Source organism: Larus michahellis, chromosome 3, assembly GCF_964199755.1.
Source record: "Larus michahellis chromosome 3, bLarMic1.1, whole genome shotgun sequence".
Classification (NCBI taxonomy): domain Eukaryota; kingdom Metazoa; phylum Chordata; class Aves; order Charadriiformes; family Laridae; genus Larus; species Larus michahellis.
In genome coordinates this window covers 96,126,600-96,140,987 of record NC_133898.1, presented here as the reverse complement: position 1 = coordinate 96,140,987, position 14,388 = coordinate 96,126,600, and positions in this window count along the sequence as shown.

The following is a 14,388-nucleotide window of genomic DNA, read 5'->3' as shown; positions in this document are numbered from 1 at the left end:
AAATCTTGAAGTAGTCATGAGGGTGAAGTGGGTGCTTGCGCATTATGCCAGAATGAAATCCAGACTGACGTGTTTGACTACCCAAAGAAAAGTAATATCTGTAAGATGGTAATTTGAACTTCTTTGCGGTGGCCCAGAGATAAATTCCCTCTCTATTGCTTTCATTGAATTACTGCCTTATTAGACAAGTTCCCATGTCTTCTCATGATGAGTATCTTACATGGCTTTAATTTGCATCTGCTAAGAATGGAGATCATAAAGGAATTTCATATAGCTTTCAAAAAAGAGCCTGTTCTGTTATCTACATCAATTCCAAATGTGATTGATGGATAGAAATATCTTCCAGTACGTTCACCTCCTCATGAGCATGTGTTACAAGTTGTTTATCGAACAAAGTTCTGTGTATTGCTGCGCCTCAGCTATTGAGAAGGACAACACTACTCAAAACGGCATAGCATCTGTTGGGTTGTGCAAAACCCTACATATTTTTATTTTTGTCATAGAGCTGCCTGTAAAATGTTGATTTTATTTGCATATAAAAACATGACAAGTGTTGTTTCATGAAGTGGTGGTGTTTCTAATGTTGATTTGTATCCTTCTGCCTGTGTGGATTGTGTGTGTGTCTGAACAACTTACTGAAGACATGCTAAATTAAAGGATACATATACTAAATATATATATATAAATCACAAAAAAAAAAAAAAAAGAATGGCTGTGGCCAGGTATGACAGGACAAAGCACTATTTTCTGTTTTGCCAAAGATGAAAGGTGGCATTTTTTTTGGTACCTTTTGCTACGGAAGCATAGAGCAACATTGCATTCAGAGGCATCCAAAGAGCGAGGCCACCTCCACAAGCTGAGAAAATATTCCTGGGAGATAAGTCAGCAGCACATACCTGTTCGGTATGTTTGCTCTGCTCACTACCTGTCCGACACAAGTAAGATAGTGCCAGGAAGGTGATGCATTGTAACCTACAAATTGCAGCGAGTAGCCGCAGCACACTCTGAAACTTGGCTTCACCAGAAGCTTTTTATAACTAATCAGGTACTTCAAGTGTCTTAAGTGTGGAAAGATACAGTTTACTTCTAGAACATTTGATTTTTTTCTGCTTACTGTATTTTTTAATGTAACTGCTAGTACCTAGTGAATAAAATGTGCGCTGAATCTTCTGAGGCTACTTTAGCAATATTTGTATTTCAAAATTTTCCCTGAAATAAGTAATTCAATCCAGCATGCTAGGTTTTGGGTTGTTTCCAGTAGATAGTTTGGAAAGATATAGTAAGATTTGTAAGTAACAATTCGAAGCTATGAAAAATCACTAGTTTATAAAAGACTATATTTAAATTTTGCCACGTATAAGTATTGAATTATTATGAACAACACGGAGTTACAGATTTAAAAATCAGTACTGTCAAAGAACACAGAGCACTTAATTGCTTTCCAAAACACTAAAAATTTTTTTAAAAACTGTCACTGGAATGCACAGTGCAAGCTTTTCTGTGTGCACATCTTTATTTCTTTAGGAATGAAAAGAATTCTCAAATCTACCTTCAAGAGAAAGTAATTAGTAGCAGTTTCTCATGAACAATATTCAAAATAATGTTACTTCTAGGAATCTATGTAAAATCTGACAAACATGTAAGCAAACTCAATATTTGTAAACAGATATAACACGTATTTCTTTTGGTACGTGGATTGGTGATGTTCCAGTATTCCAGAATGGAAGGTGACTCCTTTCTCAGATGTTGGAGACTGAGCTTTGCAGAGGGATTCTTCTCCAAACATCCTTGAAGGGAAATGAAATCTCTCAGCCTCCCTGAGTCACTGGCTGTTTGTCAAGCCCTAACGTCCCTTCCCCTTGGTGCTAAGGATCATCATGTGACATTAAGCGCTCTCTCTACGATACTGATTTGCAAGTCTGATTTGCCCAGTCTAGGTCTGATTTCAGTCTCAGTGTGGTTTTGTGCTGTTGGATCCCTTCACTCTCTTGGTGTTACTGGAATGATTCCCAGATTACACCAGATTGTGCCAGTAAATTACATCAAATGCTTGGTCAGCTTCTGCTTGCAGGGATCGTGTTGTGAATCTAGGATTGATCCAGTATAACCCTCTTTTGATTTCAAGAGTGTTCTGCTCATTAATGTGTCTTTTTCATGCATGTACATATGAGAGACATCTAACAGTCAGTGCTGTAGTTGATTTTCTATGCATTTTTTAATTCAGTTACTTTTCTGCTATTATTCTTATACCAGTTGCAGACTGCTAACCTGTAAGTATTGTTGTCATCTCGTTAATCTTCCTTCTGCCATATTAATACTCTTTGAATCTTTGAGATTTATCTGATATTCTGTGATTTTTTATAAATTATCACCAGAGACTTTTTCAGGTTACTGGATGGTCCAAGATTTTCAGGGATTTGGGGCTAGTTTTATAATGTTTAACTCCAGAAGATGTTTCACATTGTTCTTGCCAGAAAATATTCCATCATTCTCAGGTGGAGGAGAATCTTTGGGTTACCACTGACAATCTGAACAATAGGCACCAAAATTAGGCATAAGGACTGAATCTGTACGTGCAGATAGTTCTGCTTCAGGTGCTGCAGATTGGCTGCAGCCAGGCTGGGTTCTGCTTAGACTGAATGGGTCGAGACTGTCCAGGAGCCTGAATGGTGGTTTCTTCCACATATGTTGAATACAAGGGAGTCCTACCAGATATTCTTGCTCTTCTGTGTGTCTTTTAGAGCCAGATGTCTGCTGTTCTCTAGGAGTCTCGGTCTGTCTTCTGTCCCTGGGATGTCTGAACACCAGTTGCATGGGGAACAAGCAAGAGGAAGTAGCAGTGTAAATACATTTCAAAGTTATGACTTAACAGATTTAGTAAAGACCTGGTGGGATGACTCATTAATCTACCAGGAACATTAATATAAACAGTATAACTTGTTCAGGACAGGTAGACACAGAAGAGAATGTAGGTGTTACCTTGGGTTTTGCCTTACATGCAGATGTCACTTGCTTTGAGGTTAAGAATGAAGAGGGACATAGTCTGCCTCACAGCTCCTAAGTAACACTTAAAGGAGAAAAAGTGCTGATGTTCTGATGGGAGTCAACAGTGAGCCACCTATCAAGGAAATCATGTGATTAGTCTTTTGTGAGCAGAATTATCCAAACCCCGCTACTCAGGGCCACCAGTATACTTTGACTACAAAAATTTCCATCTTGGGGAAGGAATACAGCTGCCCTCAGGCAGTCTGGCTAATTTTTGACAAGTTTTAGTGGAAATTTTTTGTAAACAGAAGTTGGAGAAAGCAAAAATATATGACATTTTCCAGATTTGATCCTCATAATTTGGTAGAGCCTAAAGGAAAAAGTAACAGTTAAAAACAACTCAGGCATTTCATGAGTGATCATGAAGCAGCAGAATTCATGACAAACAGGAAGAGCCGCAATGTGCTTCAGCAGAGCAGATTACAGAAATTCAGAGAACTAGTAAGTGAGATCCTGTGGGAGACAATTCTGAGAGAGAGTTAAGAACAGTAGGCAGTTCTTTAAAGGAACTGTGTTAAATGCGAGTTTATGCAAAACTATGCAAAAGAAACTATGCAAAATTGCAAGTTATGACAGTGCGGAGGAAGGATAGGCGCTATAGATCACTCACTAAGGAAAAGACTTTTAAGAAAGATGAATGGATGAACATTTGAGGCCAAAGAGAGAAAGTCAAAAGCAGAGAGTGAAACCACGTGATGCAGAGGTGGCATTTCCTTCTCAGCATGTTAGTGCACAAACAGGTAGAGGAAGATAAGGAAGAACTTGGTCCACTTCTCTGCAGAATGAAGGTTCTCGGCAAACAGTGCCTGGAAAGCTGGTACGTTTAGTTCCCCCTTTGTTTCACTCAAAAGGTCAATTAGGAGCAGATGGTATCGTGAAACTGGCATCATGACAAAATGGGCAAGGACTTGAAAGGGGAAAGGAAACATTCGAAGTTAGGCAAGTAAATGAGATATTTTCTGATCAGTTAGTCCAAAATGACATCTAGAAAAGGGTAGAAAGAGTGCCTATCTTTAAAAAGAAATAGAAGAGAGAGGTTAAAATTATAAGCCAGATAGTTAATTTCAATTCCTGTAGGAATAGTGGGAAAAATAGTTAAGACACTGGTTGTGAACATTTAGAAAATAGTACCTAAAGAGAAAGGAGTGGTCAATAAAAACCATGTCAAGCCAAAATAATTCCATTCTGTTATAGGGTAACACTTCATGTGGCTACAGAAAAACAGTTCATGTCACATCTTGATTTTAGTGACTCTCCGGGCATGGTCTCCTAGAACACTGTCATAAGTAAGCGGGGAACATATGGTCTAGACGAAAATGCTGCAAGGGAAAGAAATCAAAATACAGCAATACATTGAGTGGGTTTTTTCCAGGAATCTGTCCTTGTTCCAGAATCAGTTGGGTTTTTCTTCAATAGCTTAGATGATGGAAAAGGGAAGGTGCTTATTACTTTTGCAAATGATACCTGGCCAAGAGGTAAGGCAGGTAGAGGATTAGAACTCAAAATACTCATGATAATTTAGGGAAAAGATCTGAGATAAACCAGGATGTAATTAAATAAGAAAAAGTGTGTACTCTGTACTTAGACAACAACCATCTACCCAAGCCCAGATGCAAGAGTGTCCATGTAGCTGTGGTTTTTGTTTTTTTGTTTTGGAGTGGTTTTTGGTTTGGTTTTTTTTTTCAGAAAAGGAGTCAGGAGCTTATAGAAGATCATGAGATGAACGGGAGTTGGTAGGGCCATACAGATGTGAAAAAGCACTTGCCGTCCTGCATTGTGGTGATAATCCCAGAGGAAAAGAAATCAGTTTCCAGCTCCCCAGGCTCCCTGCCTGTCCTGGCTTGACCCAGTCTCCCGCTGCCCCTCGCAGTTTGGTATTGGGCATTGGCATCCTGTGACATCTCAGACTGTAGGCATCCTCATGAGCAACCTGTACTTTTATCTCCTTTTGCTTCTGATCTACTAAAGTACTGATTTTTTTTTTTTTTTACTTTAAAACTGCTAACTCAATGGAAAATATGCCATCCTATATTTATGCAGTAGCTTATTCCTGCCTAGGAGTGGTAGCATCCCGTAACTGTGCTACTGAGTAGCAACACCACCAGCGTGTGTGACAAAACATCTGTGCGACAAAGAGGGCTTTGGAATTGGATTCAGATTTGCTGAAAAACTCACAGCATTTCGTAAAAAGTGTATAATTTCACTTCTAGAACTACTTAAACATTCCATAGGGAGTTTACTCTTTTTCTGTTTAAGACCTATCCTTGAGCAGTTAATTACCCTCGTCCCCCATAGCTATATTCATTATCCAGAACTGCCCATTAGGTAGTTTCTGGAACCAGTTCCTGGCTCGAACACTATTCCCAGGTATTTCAGTCCCCAAAACACCAGGCTGAATGTTATTTTCAGGGAGAGGGTGGAAGAAGTGATAATAGAGAGTGTTACAGAGCAACTCAATAACAGATAGCTGAGCTGTCATTGGGACAGACTGCTCCAAAATCCAGCAAAGCCTTTCACCGGGCAGATACACTTAAAAAATATGAGAGATTTTGAAGGATTCTGCCACTGTCATTTCCCATCTATATCATAGTAACAGAAGTGAGATAAGCTTTCACAGAACTGCTGATAGCTGGAGGGTTACTATACCACACCAGACTGTCACATGTTCTGTTTATGAAATACAATGTGCAGTAAATGTTTTCAGGAAAATTTTAAAGGCACTTAGGAATTACATGGGAATTACTTTGGATTCCCTTTCCTCCTCCCAAAAAGGTGGTTTAGTTGAGCGCAGCTAAACAAGTCAGTCTCTGAAGGGGAAACATGAAAGTGTTGTGATGATAGAAAGCACTTCTGATACGTGACCAAGTCACTGTATAATGCATTACCTTATCCATCCCTGACCTTAAAAGTCAGTGCTAAGGCCTACTACAGAAATGGATCTAGCTTCTAATACTGAGCAACTAAGGCCTTACAAATGGGTTTTGCATGAATAAATCACATTAAATCCTCCATTTCAAGTCCTCAAGCTGATGTCATGTCTTTGGGAAAAAAATTTATATTTGATAAGGAAATGAGAAATACATTTTCTGGCAAACTACTCTTCTACATTTGTCTTCTTATTATCATTTTCAATCTGGAAGCATTTGAAAGCTGCTTAAGAGGTTGGGATGTTAAATTAATCAGAGATAGCAGATTAGTGGGCAGATGAGATCAAGTACTATCATTAGTTATTGTCATGTGACCCTGAAATTTAAGGCAATGTCAAATTGTGTAGTCAGTATATCTAAAAGACATTTATAAACTGGTATTTTTAAAGGAATGAGGTTTTAATACCATTTTCTTCTTGATTTTGATCTTCTGTTTGTAGAAGGGGAATCAGAAGCATTCAGGAACTGTGTGAAAGTCTTTGAGGAACTCTATCAATTTGTCACCCCTGTGAAAATCTACGTACTGTTTCAGCAGGCGCTTGGAAGCAGCACACCCACCAAAACTTTCCTGACCTCCAAGAATCTGCAGCCTGCCAGGGTGGTCACTCTGAGGTGGAGTCCTTGTAATGAAACTGCCGTCCAGGGACAACATAAGGATCTGTGCAACAGGCTTGAATCTCCCTTCCTCTTTTTTACCAGCGTGTTTCTGTGCACACCTCCAACTAAACGGATAATTAATAATTGGATATGGTGTGTGGGACTGAACTAACTTGCTTAAGGAAAAAACCTACACTGAGATGTTTTTATATTTTTGAGACAGGTTGCCAATAGCCAAGACCAATAAAAAGTAATATGTTGTTATTCCAGTGATGATGAAAGTTATAATAACAATTTCATTTGTCAAGGGAGGTCTGACTATTTTTGTCCGTTAAATAAAGACGAATAAGAACTTGAGTTACACTTTTTATTTAATAGAGAAATGTAATTGTTTTGTTCTCTCCTTTAGGAGGACAGATGGAGTGTAAAACAGGGCAGGTGAAGGAGGCTTGAACACAAATTTGTAACAATAACTTAAAAGTCATATTCCAACCTGTAAGTAAGAGCCACGTCATATAAATAAATCCTAGCCATGTGGCACATTTGAGCTAGATATTGGATATAAAATAGCAATTAAATGGCTGGATAGCAGCTGCTTGCCTGTCTATAAGACATCTGGCTTTTTTGCTCAGCTCAGGAAGAACTTGCTGCTACAGGCAACTGTTGTGTTTCAGGGACCTGTTTTATTTTCCAGCATAAAAGGTAAGTGCAATGTGACACAAAGCAATTTCCCCTTTTAAATTGCTTAGAATTTTTAGGTTTGGGGTTTTCTGGATGGATCTCTACTGCAGAAACCTCTGCTTCTTCTGCCACTCTTTTCTGCTGCCCTTCCTATTTGCCCCTGATCTACTATACCACTCAGGCTGGTTTGGTCATTATACTTGGCATAAATTCCCTGCCTTTAAAAGGCCCACTACTTTGTCTTAATGGTGCTTTCATAATTTAACACAGGCCAGGGAAAGATCGTGTTAAATGTTGCTTTACGAGCCAAATACAGCCATCTGAATGCTGCGGAGTCAGGAGGCTGTAGCTACCGCTGCGTGTGTTGCATTGCCTGTCAGTGCTGACTCCCGGTGCCCTCTGCTAGCCTCAAGTCATAGGGCAGTTTTCTTCATATCTTTGCTGATTTCTCACCCTCCTGAGGAATGCCAGAGCGTCGAGAAAGGCAGCATGGAGGCATTCATTTGTCTGAGAGACCCACAGTGCAACAAAGCTATAGCTCACAAGCTAAAATTCTTCTTTCTTTTTTAAGAAATATAGGAAATATGATTTCCTTTTTAATATGAGATGAACGGAATTCAATTCTGTCGTTCTGAAAACGACCGACCTAGCTGAAAAGCCAAAAAGCCTTCCACTTCTATTTTCTATTTTCCTTTTCCTCTTTTCAAATGCTTCATGAAGCACCCACTGACAGAAAATGAAGCTGAACCTAAAGATCCCTCTTTACTGCTTGTTTGCTCCAGGCTGGCTGGTATACACAGGTTAACTTCTCCAGTGAGATGAAATACCCATATAATTTTATTGTGAATTTTTAGGAGCAGCTCAGGTATAATCTGGCATTCTGTTTATCCATGTAAAAATTAAACTAGTTTTTTAGGTCTTGGGTTCTTTTTCTTTCTTTCAGAACAAATTGTGGAAAAAGCATTGTTACATATAGTTCTGGTAACACAGAATGGACCATATTTGGGTGGAGTGAATAACAGCACTGTTGACTAACAAATAAATATATGTGCGTGTGTGCGCATGTGCATGCGTACCTGTGCGTGCATGTGTGTGTATCTAAAATAGCACTTACAGAAGTGGAAACTCACTCAGTGTCGTCTACTGATGACTTTTTAACCTAAGACAAGACCCTTACCATGATCTTTTATCCTTGCTGCCTACTGCTGGGTTACAACTTTTGATTTAACTACAAGACAGATAAGCAGACTATGCACTTGCAAAGCAACACCCTGGGGCTGTATCACAGGACACGCACCAAACTCGCTTTTAGCAAGGCTAAAACGAAGACCACCACAGACCCTGGTAAATTCACTCCGAAGTTATAATTGTAAATTTTCCGTTAAGTTATAATAGCAAATGAATTCACAGACTGAGATGACAGATTATATAAGGAGTTACTCAACCATGTTATATTAGTCTACAAGAGTTCCTTCAGAGTGAGAGAGAAGCTGTAGCTATAGCAGAAAAAAAAGTTTCTCCTTTCACAGCGTTTAGTCTGAACCATATTTACTTTGGAAACTCTCTCCTTGGTTGTGCTGCAATGGGAGGCGTTTTCACAGTGCGCAATTAATTTTAATCGAAGCCATCATCCATTTTAGCTAAGAAATACGTATGTTCAAGTAGTTTTGAAGAAAGCGTGCAGGTTTTTGTCCTTTAAAAATACATAATCTGATTTGACAGGGCACATTTGTGGTGTCTCTGTGGTAGATTTTCTATTAAATTTATTTAAATACTCCCATTCTTGAGAAAATAAGCTAGATGAGTTGGTTTGAGACATTCATTAAAGCCTACTCCAAAACATGTTTTATATGAAAAATGGCTTTGCTACTGAGAATGATTGGTATGTCAAGAATTTCATTTCAGGCAACATTTTTGTTATTAGAACAAGCTTCTGTTGTCTACACAGGGGTTTTGTTCAGAAAGATATAATGCAAGATAGGAAAAAAGCATCCTTCCAGTGTTCTTATCTACTATGCAATACTTCTATTGTAAGCATAGATAATAACAATTCTAATATTTTTTTCATTTCCTTGGGTGCTGCTTCTTACTCGCATCTTATAATGGTCTTCATGATTTTACTGCTGCTTCTCTGGGGGCTAGAAAAATAATCAAAGAGCTTGTTTTTCAGCGAGCAATGTACTTGTTTATTGAAACCTTAGAATTGGATGCCTTAAAGGTGATCTTTTAAATCCCTTTTTGCTTTTTTGTATTTCCTGTGTAAAATACAAAGACTATCACATTAAAACATGTTTTCCTTATTGTTTTCTGCATCATTAAAACTTGACAGGCCCATTTCTCTCCCGTTTTCTTTCAAAAGAATACCAGTTTCTGAAAAGAGAGGAAGGCAGGAGGATTGAAGTAGGTCACAGCCTTTGGTGACATCACCATGCCAGTCCTCTCAAACTGCCCCAAGAGCCAAAACATCCATAAATGGGGAGGAAAATGAGAATGCGATTAAAGCCAAACGAAACAAAACAGACCAATAGTTTTTTCAGAAGGTTTCTGTGGTTTCTGTTTTATTTTGTTCTTGTTTATATCCTGTCCCACACTTGCCCTTCTGGAAACATTATTATTTCTCTCTCTTTTTTTGTACTCTGATAAGCAAGTTTTAAAATTCTCTCAAATCAATACAACTCTGTGGCGATCAACTGTGTAGGACCATAGATTTCTCTGGGTAGCAGATACATGTTTCTCTCCATCTTGGAAGACATCTACCATACTTTATTACTGAAGGGACTATTTTTACACAGCCCTTACTTCCTGAACACCAACCACATTTACGGAGACTGTTTGCACATGCCAGCAGCAGATAAAGTTAACACGTTAAGCAACTGAGGCAGCTAAGGAATGGGGGCAATGCACTGGATGGTGCCTGCTCTCTCATTTCTATTTTTGCTTGCTTTTTAAAAAATAGTCTTATCCCATCCTGACAAAAAAAAGAAAAACCACTAAATCAGAAAATGAAAATGTGTGATACTTGGTGGGAGATAAAACACCTGGTTATTATATGCTGCCTCTGACAACAGGCTGAGGAGACAGTGATCATCACAAGATCATCACAGATATTGGAAGTGAAGCACCACACTTCATCACCTGATCACATGAGCTCTCTGGATCTACTGTGAAACCATTACATGGTAGACAAGAGCAACAAGTGATTTTCTTAATGCATTTTTTGCCTTGTCTAGTGAAGAGTGTACAAAGTACAGTGCAGTCGGTAGCAGGCAAAATACCTGCAGCTCCTTGAAACGCAGCAAGTGTTTGGACACCATTAGACATCCCAGAAGCAAAGGAAGTGAAAGGGGAAGCTGGGATGACCTTGCCACCCAGTGTCTCATCTCAGGTCAATGTAAAACACAGCAGGGAGGGGAATAGAGTCCAACTAGCAATCTTCTGCACACCAGCTGAGTGAGCTGGATACTGCATCCCGGGGGGAGTCCAAGAGCATGTTTTAAATACTCCTCTACCCTATCTCTAACCCACAGGATCCTGTAATTTCCAACCACTTCCCTGCTTGCCTGTCTCTGAATGTCAACAGTAGGTAAAGCTGACACACACTGCACTTGAAGCATTTAGAGGATCTGCAATAATTCCCTGGAAGAAGTTTATTATCATTTATAGTTGTACTTGATTATTTAAAGGTCACCTCTCTTCTGTACATAATCAGTTTTCCTTGCTTCCATTTTTTAACATCAGCCAAACTAAAATAATTGATGAGCAAATAAATGTGGGGAAAGCAATGATTTTCACGCGCCAAAGATCACAGAATCACTGAACAGTTGAGGTCTGAACGGACCTCTGGGGATCATCTGGTCCAAACCCCTGCTCAAGCAGGGTCACTTAGAGCAGGTTGCCCAGGACCACATCCAGATGGCTTTTGAATATTTCCAAGGACGAAGACTCCACAGCCTCTCCGGCCAACCTGTCCCAGTGCTCATTCACCCTCACAGTGAATACGTGTTCCCTGGTGTTTAGATGAAATCTCCTGTGTTTCAGTTTGTGCCCATTGCCTCTTGTCAATTAAAGAGGATGTAATAGCCTTCAGTGAAACAGGTAGATGGAAGATAATTCATGTATTTCATCGTAGTGTTCAACTGAAATATGTAGCACACTGAGGTCTCTGGAAAAATCCCTCGTTCATTTCTGGAGAAGAAATTAAATTGCACAATGAAACCTCCTCAGCACTGTCAGCCACCCATGGGTGCAGGGTTTTGGCATTGGACATGTCTTTAATTTGAAAGGTGTGAAATATTACCTTCAGTCAACTTGACAAGCATCTTTCTTCCAGCATTTAGTCTTCAAACCCACAAATCTCAGCAGCAAGTACCACATAAGTCTTTAAAACTGAGCAGTAGGTAGAACCTGCTGCTTTTAATTCTCTTTCAACCTTTGCTGAGCCACTGTCCTTTAAATTGCTACTACAGCTACTTAATTTTCCTCCCCAGCATTACTAGTTCTTCAGGTTTTATTATAATTACTATTCATCAATTTTTTCTTCTCGCTTGAATGGTGGAAGATAATAGCCATGTCACAGTGATGCAGCACTAACTCCAGACACCAGCCCCTGTGATGTCATGGCTGTGTCACTGCAGGTAACACGTTGGTGATGGCCATATCACAAGGGGGTTGGTGACATGGGAGGCCCAGAATGTGTATAAGAAGGGCTGTGACAGCCTGGGATGGGAGGCAAAGATCCAGGAGAGCAAGGGCTGAGAGGAGAGAGGAGGGAGGGGAGGTCAGGGGCTGCTGCCCATGGCAATGAGGGGTGGCTGCTCCTCCTTCGTTGCTTCTCCTATTACACCTCAACACCTGGACAGGGATGTGATCAGACCATGGCATGCTCCTGTCCTCTCCCTCCTCTGCCACTTGCAACTTTCTGCAAGGACATTGACCTAAGGATAAGAAAACACCCACAGCCCCAGTGTGTACACTATCATGGTCCTACAGGCACCTGGAAAGTCCTTACAACCCTGGACAAAGGGAGGTCCCCACCACCCTCCCTCTTTGTACCTGTCATGGTCTTACAAGGAGCTGGAGGGTCCTCACTGCCATAGGTAAATGGAGCTTCTCACCATCCACCTTCTCTGCATGAAAATTACCTAAATTGGCTGCTTCTGCTTTGCGCTCTCTGTTCATGGGAAACCTTTTGGGGGTTTTTCTTTTGCATAAAGATTGCATAAGCCTAAATTTCTTAAGAAAAGATCCCCCACTGCCAGGCTTTTCCATATAGACCATCTCCTTGAGGGCAAGGACTCACCTTTCAATATCTTTTACCCCAATTCCAAATCTCATTTTGGGTCACATCTTTTGACTTGGATGGAGCAACTTTGTTGCCTGATAGCAAAAATGCTTTTTTTCCTATAAGGCCAGAGCATCTTTTGCCATTCCCTTTTGTTTCATGCTCTTTGTGTAGTGAGAAAGGCAGGGTAGGGACTGTGGCCTAGCTAACTCGAGGCTATTTTTGGAAGATATGCCTAAGGATAGGAAATGGGCAGGCTGTTTTGTTCTCTTGCATTAATCCAGACCAAAAAGTACTTTCTTACATGAAAAAACACTGGAGTGGAACTGGAGATCACTAAGAATATAGTTGTATCATGTGGATATTTTTTCCCTGTTGTTAAAAAGGATGTTTGATAAATAGCATAAGGTAGGTAACATAACTGAAAAGAGATGCTGTTACAGAGGCAGGGATCTAAGATTTCCTTGGAGACCTAAAGTATGGCACATTCACTCGACCTGATTGCCTATTTGTTTTTATGACTATTACAATATTATCTTGAAGTTCCAACCAAGGTAAGGGTTTCACCGCTTTTTGTACTACAAAAAGTATAAAATAAGCTTGTCCCTTCTCACTCATTGCAAGTTTATATGGTAGTTAAACACAGCACTGACATTAATGATAACATCACAGAAAGATGTTCACAATGGTCCTTAAAACCAACCCCTACCCCGGCAAACTGCTGTTTTGATTTTGGTGGAAGAAGAAGATGGCTCTAAAGAATAAACAGTCCTTATGCAAGCCTATCATTAGACTAAATCAAGATTCATGGCTGTAAACACAGAGATCTTGGCCTGCTTCTTCCTTTGGCAAGCTAACATGTAACGTTAGTAACACGTAGTTCAAGATCTAGAATTAGAAGGAACATATGAACTAAAATATTTGAAATGTAAGGCTTTCATTTCATTCCCTCTGCCTTTATGCCTTTATGCAAAGAAAGGTTTATCAAGAGAAACCATTTGGTGTTTTTCAGATGGTGTTAGGAAGATAATAATTGCCTTTTTAGGTAGAAAAAGGAATAAAGTTAATTTAAATAGAGTAAAACTGCTGACATCTTTTGTTCTTGTAGTCCTGCTTCTTTGAGGCAATAAAATTCAATACACAAAAGAAAAGAAAAAATATCTGCAAAGGAACAAAATGTATTGTACCTTTCCTAGTGTCTCAGAGAGAATATCTGTATTAAAAAAAAAAAAATCTCAGGCTACCTCTAAGCAGACAGCACAGGATGCTGGAATTGCTTTAATTGTGTTAGAATGGTACTCCCCTAGGTCTATTCATCTGGCTGAGGAGTACCATTAGCCCAAGGAAAGCACCCTATTAATACCACTGTACTTCTCCAGTGCCTGAGCAGCCTGTTCACATCTAGCTGATATATTACACAATTTGGGTTTAGACTGGCTTTGTCTTGCTGTCAGAAAAGAACAAGTGCAGAGTAGCACAGACACTCACGGACCGAGTGTTGGAAAATCTTTGACATAGGATAAATAGGCGGGAAAAACAAATTTCGCAAACAAGCAGGCCGGTTGCAGTCTAGGTGGTAGTGAGAGTCTCTGTTGCAAGGGTCCTTCCAGCAGCACCTTCAACTGGATCAGGACACTCTCCCTGAACTGCTGTTCTGTTCAATAGACAGTTGAGTTATGGTCCTGAGTGACCACTCTAGCATGTGTGTGATCTATCACTATTGAGTACCTTAAACTAAATAAAAAAGCATATCCTAATTGTCTTAAGTATGTACATAAAATTGTCCTACACATTAATTTCAACACCTGAAGGAACAGTTTCTACTGACTATTGTCAAGTATCTTATATTGTACAGTT